General features: G+C 38.1%; 1 protein-coding gene and 1 pseudogene across 1 annotated transcript in view; one reads left to right on the top strand and one right to left on the bottom strand.

The window, feature by feature from the left end:
* MEI4 (meiotic double-stranded break formation protein 4) overlaps nt 1-22,174 on the top strand; it is a 179,999-nt gene that overhangs the window by 33,509 nt on the left and 124,316 nt on the right. The window lies entirely within an intron of this gene.
* Nucleotides 2,541-2,631, bottom strand: LOC118706266 (annotated as a pseudogene).

The following is a 22,174-nucleotide window of genomic DNA, read 5'->3' as shown; positions in this document are numbered from 1 at the left end:
TTTGGGGAATGAGCATCCACTCTTGTTTCTATCTGCAGGGAAGAAAACATACTATTGCTGCTAGGACTTTGCATTTATATAGCACTTGAGTGTTGGCTAAGTGCTTTTACAATCATTGTTATTGTCAGTGTAAAAGATAACTAAAGTCACCCCTGTCAAAACTTGTTTGGTGAGATTCTGAGAAGAGGATCTTTTGAAGACTAGATATATAAGACAATGTGAACATCATCTGAAGAGAATTAGCTATTGATAGAAGTCCTTATCCACCTGGTCCTTTTTGTTATCTGCCTTTACAATGAAAGAAGGAAAAGAAAAAACGTATGACAGTAGGAATGCCACCATGCAGGAAGACAACCCCCTTTAGGACTTGGTTTGTAAGTAGGGCACCGAGGGAGGGATGGTTTACGAGTGACAGTATGTGTTCTATACTGTATATCCTTAAAGCATTAGGTTTTATTTAGAGCAGGTTGGCAGGCTTTCGGTACAGGGCCAGATAGAATATATTACAGGCTTTGCGGGCCATGCTCTTTCTGTAGCAACTGTTCAGCTCTGAGGTTGTAGCACTAAGGCGATACATAAATGAGTGGACTGGCTGTTTCAATAAAACATGGTTTACAGAAGCAAGGGCACTGAGGTTTGGCCTGTGGGCCGTAGTTTGCCGACGTCTGATCTATAGCACTTCTGAGATGCCTTTACCGCACAGAGGGTGTTTCATATTGTATTGATTAATAGTCAGCTGAAAGCTCTGTGAAGGCAGAGGCTTGTCTTGTTGATGATTGTATCCCTGTGTGAGCCTGACAAGTAGGAGACAATTAAACGTTTTTAAAATAAAGGGTATCTGATGAACAATTTTTGACAAGGTAGGTAAGATGATTCTATTTTCAGATTTCCTGGTCCTGTAATGTGTATTCTGGGATACTTCTGTATTGGACTTGAGTGCTTAGTCCAGAGAACAAATCCAGAGGATTGCCCAAGGAATGAAAAGGAGCTGGTGCTGTGCAATGATAGGAAAGAACATAGGTCTGTGACTCTCCATCAGTAAAAGCGCATTCAGTGTTATATCCTTCGGAAGGGGCCTGAGAGAGAATATATTCCAATCTCTTACCCAGCCTGGGGCTTTCATTGTGTGCCCTGTTCTGTGTAGCTTTGCTAACATTTACACCAAATATCTGAAGGCCCTCCAGATCTTCTCCATACCCCTTCATCCTGCAGGGTCACGCCAGTCCTGCTCTCTCCACAGTCATAACGATGATCTGTTATAGTGGCCGGCGAACTCATTAGTCAACAGAGCCAAATATCAACAGTACAACAATTGAAATTTCTTTTGAAAGCTAATTTTTTTAAACTTAAACTACTTCTAACGCCACATCTTCAATATAGACTTGCCCAGGTTGTGGTATTTTGTTTAAGAGCCACACTCAAGGGGCCAAAGAGCCGCACGTGGCTCACAAACTGCGGTTTGCCGACCACGGATCTGGTAGAATGAGAAATCCAGCTGCAGTCAGGGGGTCCCCTCCTCACCATGCTCTCTTCCCAGTGCTGGTAAGGTGCCCTCCTCTCATCCCTGTAGACCGAGGGCTCCCCCAGGTGAAGGATGCCCCTGCCCCAGTGCTGTTATTACTGGGCCCAGGACACTGTGCTACCCCTTTGGATTGCCCACACTTAGAAATAGTCTCTTTATCAGACTCCTCACATTATCGCATTGAGGTACAATTAGCTTTCTGCCTGGACCCTGACCATCCAGTATCCTTACCACTTGTTTCAAAGACACCTGTTTGTTACTTTTAACTCCTACAAAGTCAGTGACGGTGGTTTCTATTTCTTATAATCACAGGATATCAGCTGAAAGATCACCTGGAAGGTGATCCATTTAATTTTTTCTGTTTAGAGTTTGGGTACATTCTGCTCCATCCCTATCGTCTCTCTCTGTACTTGAACACCTTGTACAACAGGGAACTCACTACTAAAAATCTCCTCTTTAGACACATCTGACTAACAGAATATGTATATACAACTTGCAACTACTGTCCTTGTCTTGTCTCTTGGGGTTTCATGGAACAAATCCAATTTATATTTCATTCCTCTGTTCTTCAGAGATGGTTCATTTACTATATCTGTTTATAAGTAGGTTTCTGAGAATAGAACCTCTTTTTCTAGGTGTATTTCTGATCATGCTGAGTTGGGCATAAGCATGATAACTTTACCTAGAAGCCTGACTGCCTGCAGTGAATGAATATGAGAGGATCAACACCTCCTCTTTCCTTGCCTTGCAAATGTTGGGGGGGTGGGGGTGGATTATCCACCCCCAATCTGTACTCCACACCTCTGTTGGTTTAAGTATCACATCAAATGAACAGTTGTCTTTAATGATGGTTTAATTTTTTCCCTACTATAGGATTTATCTATATTTAAAGGTCATCTATCAGGAGAGTAAAGTAGTTTAGAAATTTCAGATCTTTAGAAGGCTGGCTACTACCCAGTTTTGTTTGACTTTTCCTCAGCTATCAAAAGTACACTAACCATTCTTTTATTACTTCAGGAGGCAGTATTTAAAATATTTTTCTCAACTATTTATTAAACCGATAAGAACAGATACTACACTTGATCTTAACCAAAAGGCCGAGAAGCGATTCAACTATTTATTTAGGTTTAATATCTGAATAGCAGATATCAGCATACTTATAGATTTTTAGTATTTTATTCCTTTTCTTTCTGGACATTTACTCTGTGCTTATGCCTATTACTGTACTTCTTGCATTTTGAAATTTAATAAAATAGTATATTGAAATGCAGTATTTTATGGTTGATAGTCAAATTGACTTTAAGGAAATGTTCTGAAGTAGATTTTTAAGTATACCATTCATTTAAGTCAATTTTTATAATGAAACTTCAATTTATTTTTTAACAGGCCTCCGAAATATCCGTCAGGCTCTTTAATTCTTCCTTCTGATTTATTCAGTGAGCTCATTCCCCATTTCATTTTTTATTAGATGGCTTTCGCCATGGCAGAACTCCAGAAAATAAATCCTCTTGTATTTAGTGTGTGCTTTGGTTTAATCTGGATGAATAAAAGAATGAAAACAACCCATTAGAAAGTAGTTTTCACTGTTGGAGAGAGAGATGTGACTTTCTTAATCTTTAATGTAATTGTTCGGAAATATATTTCAGAGGCTGTGCTGTTTTCTATGCTTTCCTTCTAGTGCATGATTACATAACAAGACAAAACATACTTGTGATCCTTTTCAAATTCTACAAAATGGGTTTTACAATAGCTGATTGTATGCAATCTCTTTCTTGTTATTTCTTGGGAGAGTGGTAGGCGAAAACTACTTTCTTTCTCTTCTGAACTGTTTGTGTACCTTACCTCTTTTACTGCTCTAATGCTCTATTATTCATGCATTAGTTCGTATTTTATTTATTTTCTTATTTGTCTGCCTTCCCCTGGATGCAAAGCTCTTGAGGGAAGGGTTATCCTTGTATCCACTGCCTGGCACAGTGATGCTGAGCGTTTGTTGGTAGAATATAACTTTATCATGACATTCTGCCTTTTTATAATAGAGTATAAAACACTTATATAGCTCTCAAGAAGTTGCTGCTTCCTAAAAAATATATTTATATTATAAATAAGTGTTTTAAATAACTAACTCTTGTAAAGGTTGTTGTGTTTTTTAATTTAAAAAAATTAGCCACTATCCATCAGCTATCATATATTTGATAATTATAAGCCCCCCCCTTTTTTTAAATCTATTTAAAGAATAGGTTTTTCCTGTTACATACATTTCCAATAAATTCAAATCAGAATCAGTTTCCCAAAACCTAAATTGTAATACTTTAAATGTAGTATGCATGCAAGTAACTGTAGCATAATGGTGGATAGCAATGACGCACCCATTACAGCCCAAAGACCCCAGCAGTACATTTCATATTAGATTGCTCATTTAATTCTGTTGTAGTAAATAGTAGATAAACTCAAGTTTCTCAGTGTATTTTTAAAAATATGAGTACTGTTAAGATCAGTGAGAAAGATACTGATTCAAACTACATGGCAGGAACCCAGCTTCTTGAATTATGAATGTGCTTACCTCATTTTCGTCTCTCATTGATAAAAAGCCGGGTTCAGCAGAGAATTAAGGCAATGACTTCAGAGAATAGTTCCAATGGTCTGAGTAAATATTTTATCAGCATTATTTTGGACACTTTGTACTTTACAGTACTTTTAATACATGTTTCTGACTGTGGCCCATCACTTCACCAACCTAATAGTGGAACCATATTCAAGTCTTTCCTCAGCTTCTCTCTTTTCCAATCTGGCAGGAAGCCCTGACATTCAAACATCTCTCAGAGCTTCCCTGTTCTGTGTGCACACTGCCAGCACCCTGGCCTCCTCCTACTTCCAGCCCTTCTTTACTGTGTGGTGTCAGTAGTCTCTTAGCTCCATCTTACCCAGATGAAAACTCTTCCTAAAACACCACTGGATCATTTCACTCATCCACTCAGAAGACAACATCTGTTTCCAGCTGCCCACTGCAGTAAAGTCAACACCTGTTTCCAGCCTACCACTGCAGGAAAGTCCTCTGATAGGCTTTCAAGATTTCAACTTCTCTCTACTATATTATTTTCCTTTATTCCCTGAAATACCTTATTCTTTAGTTAAGGAGATCCATGCGCTCTCCAACAAATACTCATGCCATTTATCTGTTATCTGCTTGTGCCGTCCATCCCATTGGAAGTGATCTTTTGCCCCCTCCTTGCTTCTGATTTCTACTCATTTTTCAGATCTTCCAGGGCTGTTCCAGAGATCCTTTCTCCTTTCACATCAGCCCACACGAGTCTCTTTCCCTGAGCTCTTCATAGATTTATAGTAAGACCTATGTGGACGCACATGCTTTGGAGACAGCTGGCCTGGGATTGAATCATAGCCACATACTAGTCTCAAGTGGACCAAGCATCACATTATTTACTATGTGTCTGATATTGTTCATGGAGATCACATGCTTTAACTAATTTTATCTCCTCAGTAACTTTATAAGTTAAGTACTATTTTGATTCCCATTTTAGACGAACAGACTTAGACACAGAGAGGTTGAGTAACCTGTCTAGGTCACACAGCTAGTAAGGAGCTAGCATGCTTGGCTCCTGGACCTGCTTTCTTAGTCCTTATGCTATTCTTGCCTCTCCAAGGTACATTTGAAATGATTTGTGATGGGGACTTTTAGGATTAATTGACATGCGATATTATTCTTTCCTGTCTGACTGGGAGTCTTTAGGAAGAAACATCCCTCACTTAATAGAGCTTTTGATGTCAGTGGGCCTGAATGTGTGTGTATGTGTGCATGTGTGTACCTGAACTTCTGTGGTGATAAGCTGAGATGGATATCAAGGTTGGCACAAAACAACCAAAGGGCAGTTCATGGAGGCCCAGTCTATAAAGGTTACACATTACCCCTAAGCCCAAGATCTGTATTGTAGAAAGAACACAGGCAGAAAGGTGAAGATTAAAAACAAAACACAGTTCTACCACTTGTTAACTAGGTATCCTTGAGGAGGCTATCGTCTCTGAACTTTAATTTCTTTAGATCTAAAGATACTAAATTTTAACTCACAGAATTATTAAGTGAGATAATTCAATGAAGTGCTAAGTGTAAAGTGAATGGTGTCCAAGAGATGTTAATGTTTTCCTTTGAGGCTCTATGGCTTTTGTCATCCCTGCTGATGCCTTTCTCTTTGTCCATGTAACCAAGCAGGCCATCATTTCCTTCACATTGCCTATCTTCCCTTATGTACTATCTTTTTCATGAAGCTTCCCATGATTCCTTAGCTGGAATTAATCTTTACTGTATGTGAATAATTTCACTCCCAACCCTTTAGCATACTCATTCATGTATAACACTAGTGGTCCAGTGCACAAATTCGTGCACATTGAAAGGAAATTAATTAGAAAAAATATTTTAATATTGCTATTCGCCCTTTCTCTATAATAGAAGTGTCAACTAAACTCATGATTGACAATGACAAATTGAAACACATACATGCAATTGGCACCAGTGAGAGCTTTATAAGTCTCATGCACGTGTGAGTCAATTTAGCCTTTTATATATATAGAATAGACTTGCTTAATTAGACCTGCTTTCTGATGTATCTAAACTTTTTCAGCTCAATGTAGCACCCCAACTTCTCTTTCAGGTAATTGTGAGCAACAAATATTTAACTGTAGCAGTTAACTATATTCAGTGCAGTGAGAAAACCTGAAGTCATTTTCAAGGTCCACCATTTTTTCTTTTCAGTCAGGTCAAATTTCTAAACTTTCTAAATATCCATTTTCCAGCTAATGAAAAGAAAATAGGATTCCATTGAGTCTTCTATCTACCTACTCTAGCACTTCCGTGAGGATCAAATGAGATGAGGCACAAGGTTTCATAGACATTTGGTTAACGTGTGAAATGTTTGCACCTGGCTATAAAGCAAATCATATTCCTGGGCTAAAGAAACTGCAAGGAGGCTAGTTGTTGCTAGGGAGAAGAAGCCAGGGGTTTCTACGTGAGGTCATTACACGGCGCCCACAGTGACTGTTTCCAGGCTGGCCATGGGGTCTTGGTAGTGTTGGCTGCGATTTGGTGGGGTATCGCTTCAAGGTGGTGGTGGGGCCTATATCCCACGTCGGGGGAGCCGAGTGTTCCTTTGTTGGCCAGGTCAACTCTGCCATCTCTGTGTAAATGGCAAGTGTGCATCACAACAGCTCTTTCTTTGAGTGTCTGCCCCCTGGTGGTCAGTTCATGTCTTAGCGACTGGCCGGACAGTGGGAAGGACACATAGCATATTAGCCTTTTAATCTTTCCCACTGAGCCCAGTGCTAGAAATGATGAAAGATGAAAGCAGAGTCCATGCCTTTGCAGAGCTCACTTGCTGTCTGATCGGGGAGGAGAGCCCCACATGGCCATTGGCTCTGCCTTGAGGGAAGGGTGGTTCCAGATTGCTGTGGAAATGCAGTTCATCCAGCCAGGGTGAGGAATTAAGGAGGGGTGAATCTAGAGGACTTCAGATGGGCAATTACACTGGCCTGTGGGGTGAGTGGAGAGTCTGCAGGCAGGGACTGGGAGAAGGATGTCTGTCAGAGAGTAAACAACCTGGGCAGAGGCTCACAATTATGAGAGTGTACTCCGTGGCTAGATTATCCATGGGCAGTGGGGAGAATTGAAGCCAGAGTGGTGTCAGTGTTTTTGTTTCTCAATAGAATCAATTTTGTGTTTACAGATCTGACTTTAAAAAGAGATTTAATTGTTTTATGTCCATCTAAGCCAACACTGAGACTTGACTGTTAATAACAACATTGTCTCAGGTGACATTAAGAGAAAGGTTTGAGGGCTATAACTAGGTTCATTGCTGAATTGGAGGTTTAGTGCTGGGTCTCACTCTGAAGAGGGATTTTGACAAATCAGAGAATAATCAGAGGTGTCTGCCATAATGAAAAGCTCAATTATAATTTTAGGGGAAATGGACATGGGGGATTTTATGGGTGGGGGTGAGGAGTGGGGAGGGAGGGCATGATGGCTCACTTCCAATCCTTAGAGAGTGATTTGACAGAGTGGACCTTATGCTCTTTTGCTTTCAAGGGTGGATGTGAGATTAATAAGCAGAAGCTATTAGAGTGTCTGGAAGGCGTTTCTAAGAACAAATCATTAGGTAATCAAATTTTCAATACTATGTCTGTGGAGACTGAACTTCTGATTCTGTCATTGGGTGACAGACTAGATTATCTCTTCTAACACCAAGCTCTTAAGAATCCATGACCTATATTCAACTTCGTTTTGGTGCTAAATAAATGTTGTTATACATTAATGTATCCACATGATGGACAATACAGAAAGATAAAAGGATTTCGAATCAAATTTGGATCTTTATATCTTACTATGTGATTTTGAGCAAGTTATTCCCTCAACCCCTATTTGCACATTCATAAAGAGTGCATAATAGCAGTTATGTCATAGGGTTATTGGAGGATCAAATATGATGATAGACATAAATCCATATATGTGTTATTGTATCATACAAATACTGGTATTGCAAGTAATTTTTTTCCTGTTTTATAATGTATCATGCTATGACCTCCTGAAAACATTGAGCACCCTACAGCAGAAATAAAATATAGTGACATCACCTGCATTTTTTCTAAAGTGAAGGCTTCTATCATTCAGGTTCATTCTTGAATGTCTCCCAATGAATAATAAGTATCAGCTTATCCAGAATAACAAAAGAGTAATGACAAATCTACTTAAAATTGTAGCTCATTCCCCACCATCTAGAAGCATCTCCAGATTCCAGCATGCAGATGCACCTTTCTATGGTTATTTCTCTTTCATTTTCTATTAATATAGACACACATACATAAAATTCTTGACCGTTGATTAGAAATATCTGGAATCATTTTGATTATTGAGAAATAACTTAAAAGTTACTGTGGGTTTCCAGCTTAGCTCCCTAATTTCAAAATAGAAAATGTATGTGTGTATGTGTATGTATATACATATATACATACTCATGTATGCCTGAATACTAGGGTATACAAACACATTAAATACAGGTGCAGATTGTTAGGTATTTTTTTCTTATGCTGAGAAAGCACAACTAAATATTTAATAGTTGTTTCAATTAAGAAAATGTTGAATTTTATTTCATGATTTTTAAATTGTGCTTCAAATGTTTAAAAGATGAACTTTTCTGCATATTTCCTGATAATAAAGAGAGACATAATATGAAATAATTAGGCTGACTGTTTAAATGTTTATTATTATTATTATTATCATTATTATTATTATGGTTAGTATCATCATATTGTAATTTACTATGCTGTAAGAATTCTGTTTTGAGAATATTGAACTACTGAGTAAAAGTAAAAACAGAGAAAGAGAAACAAATATATACACAGGCTCCCAAATACACATACCTATCTGTAGAAGCTAAACTTTACTGTGCTCTTACTATGTGCTAGGCACCATTTTAAGTCCTTTACGTTCATTTTTTAAAATTTAATCCTCACTATAGCCCCTATGAGGTGGGTTCTATTATTTTTATTACTTTTCATATAAGCAAACTAAGGTTTTTAAAGGTCAAGTGTACAAATCTTATGAGTGGTAGAGACTGCATGTTAACTAAGCTGTTTGCATTCACAGCTGCAGCATTTAACTGCCACACTACACTGCCGGGTGCTTGTGTAATCACAGACTCAGCCTTTGAAAAGATATCGGTCAGTCTGTGTAGCCTTCACTGCAGTGTAGTGCTGAAATCTGTCTTCATCTCAGACTGATGGCCATTCAGGCTCTGCTTGAGTAACTCTAGTAATTGGAGTTTCATAACTTGACATGACAGCACATTACATTGTTGGACAGCTGCTATCACTGGATATCTTATTCATCTCTGCGTTGGAAGTGTGTCTCTGTAATTTCCATGTATTGGTTCATTCTGCCTTTTGAAGAAATATTGAACATCTCTCTCCCTCTTTTGTCTGGCAGCCTTTCAAATGTGGCTCTTCTCCAGGTCTTCTCTTTCTTCAGCAGTTCCACATGAAGTCTCCAGTCCCATCACTGTTACAGTCACCCTTCAGGACAGTCTGGTTTAATCCATTATCCCTGACAAGTTGTAGGACACAGAATTGGGCACAGCAGCGTGGCAGTAGGTGCAGCGGAAAAAAACTAGGTCGAGCTGTAAGACCGAGGATAAGGTTGTGAGCACTCCTGCTTGCTGTGTTGCTTTGGGCAAGCGGAAACATAGCTGAACCTCAGACCCTCATCTATAACATGGACATAATAACTACCCTAATGTACATCTTTATTAATTTATATAATAACCCTAATATACAGCTGCTCTGTCTTAATGGGGGTCAAATAAGATGGTGCTGGGGGAAGTGCTCTTTAGACCACACCTCCCGCCTCAGACCTGTTGTCAGCTTCCCTCTCCTTGGCCTTCACTTTCCACTCTTCCTCATCAGCCGAATGTGCTCCCTCACCTCTCTGAATCTTTGCTCAAAAGTTATCTGCTCATTGAGGCCCTTCTTGATGACTGTATTTAAAATTACACCCAGTCTCTTCTCTCTCCATCTTACCTGCATTCATTTTCTCAGCTGTTCATCACGATTTGTTTACAAATATTTTATTTATTTTTCAACTCCCCCAACTAGATAATGTGAGCTCAGCAATTCATCTATTTCTATTACTGCTATATTCTGGACATAGCTAGTGACCAAAAAAATAGTTTTTGGGTAAGTAAATGAATTATCATCATGTTTATGTTTTAGATGTGGTCTATTATAAAAAAGTACAGTGAGCCGAAACCGATTTGGCTCAATGGCTAGAGCATCGGCTTGGGGAATGAAGGGTCCCGGGTTCGATTTCGGTCAAGGGCATGTACCGGGGGTGTGCAAGAGGCAGCTGATCGATGACTCTCTCTTGTCGATGTTTCTAACTCTATCCCTTCCTCTCTGTACAAAATTCAATAAAATAATATTTTTAAAAAAAGTACAGTGAGATGCTTCCCAGTTTTTTGAACAGAAGAAAGGTACAGCTGGGAAATTTATGAATTGTTCCTTTTTATGTTTCAGATTCATAAATTAATTGGTCGGTTAATTTTCTTGTGCTGCAGGGTTGTTTTCTGGCAGAATAGTTATCTGAGTAGGATTCCTATAATGAAATATTAGAATTCTCAAGTTAAAAAATATTACTGAAAATGGAAAAAATATATAGTTCATCACTGGCTTTAATTTCTAATGACTTAAGGTCACAATTTGGTGAGTATTGCTTTATTTTAAAGTAACAACAAATAATTGAACTTCCTGTTTATGTGTTCATTGTAACTATTCATCATCTAGATTTCTGATTTGACAGTGTGTCACTAAAAGACTTTTGTCTCAGAGTGATCGCAGCCCCAGCTAGTTGGCTATTTCTGTGTTAATATGTTTTTTTGGAGTTAGTGTATGAAGGGGATTTATCAAGGCAATAGAGGCAGAAATGCCAGTGTGTTTAGGCCACACATGTAATAGAAGGTTAAGTTGGGCCCGAAGGGTGCTGGGATCTCAGCTTGCCTCCCAGCATGAACAGAGCCTAAGAAACATGTTACCTGCCTAGATAGAATTCACAGGGTGGGGTTAGGAACAACTTCATCTACTCGAAGGGGATTGAGGGTTTAAGATTACTGGGGGTTCAGAGAGTGCCAAATGTCTGCACCAACTGCTGTCTTTTGTGGTTTCATGACTTGCACATTGAGCTAGCTGGCTGCCCCGTCTTAATGGACTAAAACAGCTGAAGTCAGCAGAACATCTGATTGTAACAGGTGCTCTGTCTCCTGGCAGGCTGAATAGGAAAGACTTTGTGCAGAGCAAAATGTGTCTTGGGATATAGGGGAAAAATTAAAGGATATACTTTCCTTACCCAAGAGAGGTGCCTCTAGACCTATGAATTATTGACGCATGCTTTTTTGTTGTTGAATGTTTGCACATCTACTCAGATCAAATAGTGCTGTCAGCAGCTAGTGCTGTGTCAAACTGTTCTAAATTTAAATCTGCAGGATCGTGTTTGATCAGAGTGCCTGAAAGATCCCACAGCTGCTTATTTAAACTTATTTTTAATTTGCTTTAAAGTGTATTTAATCGCAAAGGAGCTTTCAATAGAATGTTATAAATATGTCATTGCTAAATACCAAAATCTTGCAAATATACTTGACATGGGAGAATAGTGTTTTGGGAAAGGGGGGATAATATGTTTTAGAAGAAACTGTTTGTAGTAGATTTATGAAAGTGAGTTTATGATTTTATAAAATATGTTGGAATTAAACAAAATTTCACTAGGGACATCACTGATACCAGGTCAGCAATTATGATGAAAGTTTTTGTTAAGTAAACAATTACCCTTGTCTAGAAAAGTGAACATTTGGTCACAGAATAACTAATTGTTTTTCTGGCTATACCAGAACTGCATTTGGATTCAAGCTTACTAATTGGGTGTCAAGGAAGACATTGATCAATGTAATGGTTAAACTAATAAAATTGGGTAGGAAAGCACAAAATTAGAAATTATGTGATTCCAAGACTCATTGCTTCCCTTCAAATAAATTGTAATGTAATAGCATAGCTGTAATAGTAGTACTAGTACTAGCAGTGATAAAAATAACCAACAGTTCTTGAGTAGATTCAGCAGGCACTATACATACTTTCCAACCATGATTCACTTTGTCTTTAAACCAATTTTATGAGAATGTTTCTACTAAACACATAATTATACACTGATTTTTTTTTTTACTGTGTGGGACGTCTGCACACCCTAAACCTTATGTTGTTCAAGGGTCAACTATATGTTTTTCAGTTTTTGCATACAGTGAAAAGTTATTTAGCTGACAAAGGGCAGAGCAAATATCAACAGTACAACAATTGAAATTGCTTTTGAGAGCCAAATTTTTAAAACTTAAACTTCTTTTTTTTTTTTAATGCCACTTCAAAATAGACTTGCCCAGGCCGTGGTATTTTGTGGAAGGGCCACACTCAAAGGGTCAAAGAGCCACATGTGGCTCGAGAGGCGCACTTTGCCAACCACGGCTCTAACCAACTGAGCTAGTCAGCCAGAGCCCCAATCTCAGTCTTCTTAGTCCACTGAGATAGTCTGTCTTTATTGGGGTCCATCTCCTTGCTATGACCTGGAACCTGCCTTCAGGCAATAAGTCTATGCAGTGTGATACTTAGCTTATTTTTGTCCCTTCTCTAGGGAATTATAGTCCTGCACTGCTTTCTGTCCAATGTTTGAAAACGTTTTGTTTTACATTTTATATTTTGCTTTTAGTTGTTTAAGATGAATTATAAATCTGGCCCTTTAAAAAAAGAATCTTTATTGTTGAAAGTATTACATGTCCCTTTTTCCCTTCATTGCCCTCTCCCACCTTCCCCCCGCCACCCAAGCCTTCACTACCCACTGTCTGTGTCTATGGGTTAAACTCCATCTTTGCTAGAAACCCTCTATTTTATTGGGGTAAAATTTACATACAATGAAATGGAAAATATTAAGTGTACCATTGGTGGCCCTGACTAAATTAACATACCAGTGTATCTCAGCCCTTCACTCTTTTTTCCTCTCCCCATCTCCTAGATGAAAATTATTCTAACCAGTGATTAGTTTGTTCTACAATGTCACTTACATGGAAACTTGGAGTATGCACACTTTTGTGTATTTATTATTCACGCGATATAATGTTTTGCGATTCATTCATGGTATTGAATGCGTTAGTAGTTCATTCCTTTTTGTTGTGTAGTATGTCATTGTATGGATATACTGAAATTTGTTTATTCATCCTGTTATTGAAAAACACATGGGTTATTTCTAGTTCGGGATCATTTTGATTACAGTTGCTATGAAAATTCTTATAGAAGTCTTTTTTTTAAATCACAAGTTGGCAACAGCACTATATTTTTTCAACATCCTGTTCTGCAGCTTCTTTGGTGTTTTTCTTTTTTCTTTTTCTTTTTGCCTGGATGTCAAAGAGCTTGGCAGTGGCAGGTCCATGTGAAGATTGTCAGAAGGCTGAAGTTCTCCTCCTCCTCTGTGATGACCCTGGCTTTCTCCTTCTTGTAGACATTCGGTATGGGCATGACTGGTCCTGTCAGCTGGGTGACCAACCTGAGTTCTTCAGGACTGTCTCTCTTCTAGGAGGCCAGGCTTCCTGGGGAAGAGATGAGCTTGTAGAGCTACTCCTTCAGCCATTGCCTGTTGGCCTACAGGGACTTCTTGGACTTTTCCCCCTCCTCCAACACATCAAGATCCCAGTGGTCCCAGCATATGTTTGTGGATGCCAGCCACCCTTCACTCCTCTGGCTGAAGCCCCTGCTGGGTTTCACTTTGGTGTGGTCCCTCTTCCTGGGACATCTCACTGTGGGGCTGGATGGGTCCCAATACAAGGTGCAGGGCAGTGCCATGTGCTTTGAATTTGGCTTGCTGGCCTTGCATCTTTGGATCCTGAGTGCCAGCTGGTTAAACCATGCTAACGCACTGCTGCCAGTTTTTGTGGAAGTGGGACGTTAGGGTCTGCTTTTTCAACCTTATTGGAAGGAGAACAGCCACCAGAAAGCCTTCTCGTGACATATATTTTTATATTTCTTGAGTAAATAAATGAGTGGATTTCCTAGGCTATATTTGTTCACATATAAGAAACTGTGAAACCTTTTCCAAAAATGGTTGTCATTTTACAGTTCCACCGATGTGTGAGAGTCCCAGTTGCATTCACATCTTTCTTAATTTTAGCTCTTTGTGGGTGTAAAGTGGCGTATCACTGTTTTAATGTGTTTCTCTAATAACTAATAATGTTGAATACCTTTTTATATAGGGGCAGGCAAATTAGGTTAATTATAATAATAATAAAGACAATAATCAATAAATAATAGCACAAGAATACACATACTCACAATTATAAACCTACTTTTGCCCACCCCTATATAGTTACTGACTTTTTAAAGCTGCTTTTATCATATATATATATATATATATATATATATATATATATGTGTGTGTGTGTGTGTGTGTGTGTGTGTGTTGTGTTTTTTTTTTTTAAATGATTTGTAAAAGTGCTTTAAATAGTTGTATTCAAGTCCTTTGTCAGATTTAGAGAGTGACCATTTCCTTCCAGTTCATTGTTTTCCTTTTTATTAGTGTTTTATGTAATTTAGCAGACTGAACCTTCATGGTCTAAATTATCAGTTTTTCTCTAATGTTTAGTACTTTTTTTGACTTTGATGAATAATCTTTCCTATACCTTATTTCATCCTGTTTTTACATTTAGGTTTTAGGTCTGTGATTTAGCTAACTGTAATTTTGGGGTAAGATTAGAATAGATAACAGAGTTCATTTTTTCTCATATATTTAATTAATTGTTTTAGCACTATTTGTTAAAAAGACTTTATTTTTCTTATTTCCATGATGCCTTTGTCGAAAATGAGTTGACTGTGAAAATATGGACATAGTTCTAAATTTACTGGCAATGGCGGGCCTCGGACCCGGGTGCCTCAGGGGCACTTACCGGTCATTGCCAGCATACTGTTGTTGTGGGTGCCCATGGTGGAGGTAGTGGGGGAAGAGATTGGGGGTTGGAGGTGAGGGCTGTGGCTACCCCTGAAGCTGGGTCTTCTCCCCATCTGGTCAGCCTCCCTGTCCCCTCAGGGGTGTGGGGGTTGGGGTAGGGTGACTGTGCAGGGGGATTGGAAGAGCTCTCTGTGGCCACTTCCTCTTCCTTCTTTGCAGTCCAGGCTCCTGTCAGGCGCTCTCCTCAGATCCCCAGGAACTTGGCTCCAGCTGCTCCACCCCTCCATGGCTCCCTGCCACCCCCACCTCACTAGGCTCTCCCCAGCTGCCCACCTGTCAGGAGGAAAGTGCAGTCTTGGTGCAAGGGGTGGGAGTGTGGGGAGCAGCTGCAGTAAAGTTTAGTTTAGTAAACCCTGGGTCCACCTTGGGATTTGGCTGCGGGACCACAGGGGAGTCTGCCTGGGTGGGATGAAACCATGCAAGACTCAGAGTCCAGCCCTGGGGCCCCACACCCCACCCACCCTGCTGAATGGTCGTGATGTGACAGCATCCCAGATAATTTGCATATTCCTCTATTATTAGTATAGATCATTATTATTCCAGGTCTAATTATTCTATCATTTATTTAAAGAAGTGTGTCAAAATCTTCACATATGATTGTGGGTTTGTCTACCTCTTCCTCAAGTTCTGTCAACATAAGAAACATTAATATCTGTGCAGAACTTTATGAGTTTATCTGAGCCAAGCTATTGACAAATGCCCAAAAGCAGAATTTCAATGGCTTGAGATAGTGCTTAGGAGAATGGCAGTTTTGCACCTTGTTTTATGCATTACAATAAAAAAAGAGATGTAAGTGGGTTATATGAAATCCATTAGTCATAGATTCGAGAGGCAGGAGAAAGCAAAGGGGAAACCTCTTGGATTGGATAAAAAGTAAAATGATAGATACTTCTTTTACTTAGATGGGTACAGGATAGTTCACATTCAACAATGAACTCAGTAACAATTAGGAGATCTGTGGTCTCCACAGACCTGTGCCTGTGCTTTGAGGGGTCCAGAAAAAAGAAAATTACTTTGACATTCCAAGGATATGGTATCATAGGTGCAAAAAGTCAATAGACAGGCTCAGTCAAGGTAAAGATTGACCTTTGTCAAACAAGATACTGGTCTAGGACATGAATACCCACCATAAACTGCTTTTCAGTTTTAAAAGTTTTATTTATTTATTTATTTATTTTAAAATATATATTTTTATTGATTTTTTTACAGAGAGGAAGGGAGAGAGATAGAGAGCTAGAAACATCGATGAGAGAGAAACTCCGACCAGCTGCCTCTTGCACACCCCCTACCGGGGATGTGCCCGCAACCAATGTACATGCCCCTGATCAGAATCGAACCTGGGACCTTTCAGTCCACAGACCGAAGCTCTACCACTGAACCAAACCGGTTTTGGCCAATTTTAAAAGTTTTAATTTCAGACCATCCTTTGTGGTTACTTTAGGTCTCTGAATTTGCAAAGTCACCATGCAGGCCTTCCCTGAGCTAGTCAGGTTAGCATGTGGCCCCTTTTTGTCCACAGTTCTTTCAGTTTTTGCTTCATATTTTTGGAAATTCTATAATTGCTATTATATGCATACACATTAAGGATTTTTTAATCTTACTGAATAATTGACCTTTTTATCATTATGAAATGTTCCTCTATATCTCTCTTGGTAATATTTTCTTGTCATGAGGTTTCTTTTGTTTGCTATTAATAAAGCCACCCCAGATTTCTTATGTTTAGTGTTTATATTTTATTTTCAACCCATGTTTGTCTAAAAATAGATGATTACCTTAACCTAAATATTTTCAACTTAGCCCTTTATATTCAAGTCAAATAACTTAGGTAGACAATTTAGATTTAAATTTTTTTGAGATAAATTATCAAATATATGGGTAAGTTAATAATGTTTCTTTATTTTCTCAGTAAATTTTCATTTAATAGTTCAGTAAAATTTGTAATAGGGTAAAACCCAAATTTTATAAATTTCTTATAGTTATTGAAAGGACAAATAGATTTAGACTCAGAAACCTTAAGTTAAAGATCTGAATTTCTTTTAGGGCATGAGCTACTTTAAGAAATTCCTATGGTTTTAAACAAATGACTTTAATTGATTACCCTGGAGTAAAACTGAACCACTGATGTAGCTAGGACTTATCATATTTCTATTGTTTAAGTATTCTATTTATAAGATGAAATAGATTGATGATATTAAAAAAAAAAAAGACCTCTTTCATGGTCACAAGATAGCATGATTTAAAAAAAAAAGTTCTAGAAATTCTTAATACAAATGGTGTTACTTAAAAAAAAAAAAAAAAAGCCTACGTAGCTGCTGTTCTGCCTATACTTCACTGGGCACCAAGGTTCAGGCCTGGCCATGGTTGGCTATGATGAATTTGGGTTGGTAATTTCAGGTTGGTCAGATCTAAATTTTAAGGAGGGAAGCACATTCTCATGGGTAGATCAATGAAGAATTGGAAAGTTTGGTATAGTTGCCTGGGAAAAGTAGATAATAGCTGTTAGGCCATAGGGATTGCCATCATTTTTTACTTAAATGGATCCTGTCACATGGGTAGAGGTAAGTATTGGTTCTAATAGTGGGAGGATAGCTAAGGACTAATTCCTGATTTGGATGCCCTAACCTGGTACCCAGGGATATCTACTTTATGCTGTTTTGTTGTTGTTGTTGTTGCCCAAGAGGATATCATACTGTTTTGTGTGTGGGTTTTTTTTTGTGTGTGTGTGTGTGTGTGTGTGTGTGTGTGTGTGTGTGTGTGTGTGTGTGTGTTTACTGGCTTGCAGCTTCTTCTAGTATTCCTTAGTTGGTTAGGGTTTGTAGTGCTACCAAGTGGGACAGGGATAGGTAGCATGGATCCTGTGAATTAACACGTAGTTGGTAGAAAAGAGCTTTGTATTGATATAGGATGCAACTTAAGTGCTGTGAAAGTAGGGGAGTCTGTCACTGTCTGACTTTGGAGGATATGCAATCATAGAACTAAGTTGACATTCTAGGCAGGCACAGGTGGGAACAGATAGTTGTAATGGAAAGAAAGCATAAGGACCAGCCCTGAGTGATGACTGACTTACAACAAAGGCAATAGTGTGTGTGTGTGTGTGTGTGTGTGTGGCGGGGGGGAGGGGGGTGGTGGTGTTTGGAGCAAGTTGAGGAGTTGAGTTTAAAGGGATAAACATGCAAAGGACATCATGTGCTAGAGAATGTCTAGAATCAAAGTGCTCAGTATTTATGAAACAATTCCTCTCTTTTAATAGGCTAGAAAAATTAGAACTCTGTTTTTTAAATGCAAATTTAAGTAGAAAGTAAAAGAAATACTAGATTTATTTGTAAAATGAAGCCCTGTGAAAAGCTATGAAGCATTGTCAGTTGCTGTGATGCTCTCCTTGGTGAGATTTAAGTAAGTGGGACGGATGAGAATTAGAGCATTTTTTAAGACTTAAAAATGAGCCTTAAAGAAAATGTTTCTATGGGCTGCTTGTGCTTTCTTGAGTTCATATCTTAAGTGTACACAAAAATGAAGTCCAAGATGACATTATATAATAGTCACTGCAAAACACATCTTATTTTCCAATGTGTCATTCACAAAATGGGACTTCTTATGATAGCGTCATGTACCTTTTCCACAGGGCTTTGTGCCTTGCCTACTCCCCTCTTCACTCTTGTTTTTCTTGAAGCGCGGCTCTGGCTTGCTGGTTCCCAGAAGCCAGTTGTTCCTCTATGCTGGGGCTGGCTGACCCTCTCTCTGTTGCCTCTTTTGGGTGTTTCTTAGGTTTCTGGCTTTATTCTATAATATATTTTCATTTTAACTTTTTCCATTTCCAAAGTGTAGCCTCATAAAGATTTCAGATTTGCAGAGGGTATAGCTTTAAGTTGGGTTAACTATCGGCTATTTTTGTGTGCCCTAAAGAACATTATACTTGTTTTGGTGATGAGGATTATGTCCACCTCAGTGTATGAAATACTTAGTGGAGAATAATTGCTGCTTGTGCTGTTTTGACTTTGTATTTCTGAATCAGTGTTCTTTTTTGCTGATTTATAACATGTGTTTGATGTGTTTTCCTGTATGAAATTCTACACAAGTTTCTTGCCAGAATCCAGAGAAAACCTTTCATATGCCAAAAAAAAAAAAAAGAAATATTTAGGAATCAAAAGGTGAGGGGTGCAAGTTTGTGTAAAAAATAAAGCAGTGTTGCCCGCTGGTCGGCTCGGTGGTTATATATTGATTTATGAACCAGGAGTTCTCGGTAAGATTCCAATTAGGACATATGCCTGAGGTGCAGGCTCCATCCCCATCGAGTAGGGGGCCTGCAGGAAGCAGCCAATCAATGATTCTCTCCCTCTCCCTTCCTCTCTGAAATCAATAAAATATATAGTTTTTAAAAGAAAGCCTTGTTAAGAGACTCTATAGACATTGAAAGTCTGTAATTAGTTAACTCTTTCAAAAAGAGGGAAATTATAGTTAATTGGCCTGTTTTGATGGAAATGAAACAGAAAAAATAAAATAAAACAAGCATCCTTCTATCCTTACTAGTCTCTTGTCATGCACAGATTTTCTTTGCTGATAAGGCTTTTTCAAGGCCTCCTTAATAATTCAAGTGGAGAATCTTCAAATCTTGACTAACTCCTGATTTTTTAATTTAAAATTCACATGATGTTAATCTGATGAGCATTTCACAATACAGTGTGTATTGAAGCTACACCAATAATAGGGGGTTGTCAACTGGAACTAATAAAAAAATTGTATATTAGATTCTGTATGTTTATTGAAAGTAATTCTCTAAAAAGTCTTACAATAGCTTACTTTTCTGGCATTAGGAGAGCTTGCTGTGCCCCAGACCAACATTTGCTAAATGCACATTCAATCATCATGGTATATGTGGACTTCTTCATATACTCAGACTCTTGTCCTTATCATATTTATCTCAGTGACTTAAATAATGTTCAGTCAGTCTTCTTCAGTTTCTTGCTTTGATGAGAAGGCAATTACTGTATTTATTGTGTTCACAATGAAATAAAATCTGGCTTTCTCCCTTATAATTTACCTAATAAACCTCTGTATGAACTAGATTTCATATATTTTCTTTACTCAGAAATTGTTCTGATGAAAGTTTAAAGTTATACTGTAGAAAGGCATAAGTTTAGAGGAAGTATTCGATATATTCACTGGAAATAGACAAGAAAGGACACATCACAAAGTGAAAGACATGGGACCTATAGATTAACTAATTAAATTCCCCTCCTAATCCATCCCCCCTCCAGGGCTATTCTCCCTAGGATGTAATCCACAAAGATTTACTGATGAGAGCCAGGATTAAGATCTGGCCAAGCAGCTGTGACTGCCTGACCTTCATTGATATATTCATTCATTTATTTACTCATTCAGGAATTTAGTTGAGTTCTTACTACAAGCCAGTCAGTGCTCCTGCTTCGGGGATGTGGTGTCGAGTAGTGTGCTGCTTGGTCATATTGGAAAGCTTTTTTGTCCCACCTTCAGAACATATTGTGTGCTTTGAAATAGTTGAAGAAACACCAAACACATCTGAATGATTTTTTGGTAATTATTAGTTCTAAAGATTATCTATGGGAATAAAGTTTTGTGCATAACTCTACTTGTAGACATGGAAAGGTCTGAACTTCACAAACTTAGTAGACTTTGGGGAAAGCTGATCAGGGAGATTAGAGAATTTGGGAGACAAAATTCTCATTTTAATGATTGTGTTTGCTCAATTTTGAAAGTCCTTTGTTGATAGGTTAAAGTTTTGAGTATGTTTAATGTGCTATTATTTTACCCCCCTCTCCCAAGCTGCTGTTGGACTGATGTGTTTTATAGTTAGAGACGTCTTAGAATTCAGGACATGAGCACCACAGGCTGGCGCTTCTTATCATAACCATAAAATGATTGGTATAAAGTTCTGGGGCTTTATTAAAAAACTGTCTTAATTTTTTCCTATAATTTCTACTTTGAAAAGTAGAATAGAGGATATTTCTGTAGAAATAGCATTAAGACATTTTTATGTCTTATATGTTTATGAGGTTCATTGTGAAAAACTTGGAAACTATAAAAAAGTATAAATAAGAAAATAAAATTCTACTTCAACAACTCATAATGTATCATTTGTATTTTAAATCACTCAAGTTTTCTTTTCTCCTTCCCCCTTCCCTCTTTCTCTTTTTTCTCTCCATTCCTCCCTCCCAATTATTTCTAAATCTATTAATATTCCAATCTCTGTAGATATTTTCTCTCAAATGTTCAATTTTATTGCATTTACGCTTACATTTTACTCTGTACTTAACATCATGTGGAAAATATGTTCACATACTTTGAAATATTTTCAAAAACATTTTCAATTGAATTGTATAATAGGTCACAATTTAATGAATGTATCTATTGTTAGATGTTCAAACTGGTATCAAGTTTTGTTCTAGGTTTTGGTGGGATTTTTTTGGTAATTATAAATAATCCTGTAAGATTATCTGTGAGCATGAAGTTTTGTTCATAGATCTGATCATTTCTTTAAAATAAAATGTTAAGTTAAAGTGTTAGAACCTATTTTGGACCAAAGGGCATAAATACTTGAAGGTGTTTGATACATATTAAGGAAATATTCTCCTGAATGGTCATCTTATTTAAACTTCTACCAGTCCTGTATAGGAGTGACCTGGGGCTCTCATACAGAATTTTCATCAGTGATCTTGGAGATGAACTAATTTTAGACTTCAGGATTATAATTCAAAGTACTGTAGTATTGACAGTTTATAGAGTTTGTTATGGCAAATTATATTAGAGAAAAGTGAGGATAGGAGAAATTGGACAGATAAATATTGTCAAAATACTGTTTGCAGAGTAGATATTTATGTACACAGAAGAGGCCCCATGCATGAAATTCATGCAAGAGTAGGCCTTTCTTCCCCTGGCTGCCAGCACTGGCTTCCCTCTGGCACCCGGGACCCAGGCTTCCCTCCAGCTGCCAGCAGGCATTTAGGACCCGGGTTTCCCTGGCAGCCTGGCTTCATCCTAAAGGATGTCAGGTCTAATTAGCATATTACACTATTATTATTATAAATTGTTTTGAG

The sequence above is a fragment of the Pipistrellus kuhlii genome, unplaced genomic scaffold, assembly GCF_014108245.1.
Source record: "Pipistrellus kuhlii isolate mPipKuh1 unplaced genomic scaffold, mPipKuh1.p scaffold_m20_p_5, whole genome shotgun sequence".
NCBI lineage: Eukaryota > Metazoa > Chordata > Mammalia > Chiroptera > Vespertilionidae > Pipistrellus > Pipistrellus kuhlii.
The sequence above is the reverse complement of the archived record's forward strand: the minus strand, read 5'-3'. Positions and strand labels throughout refer to the sequence as shown.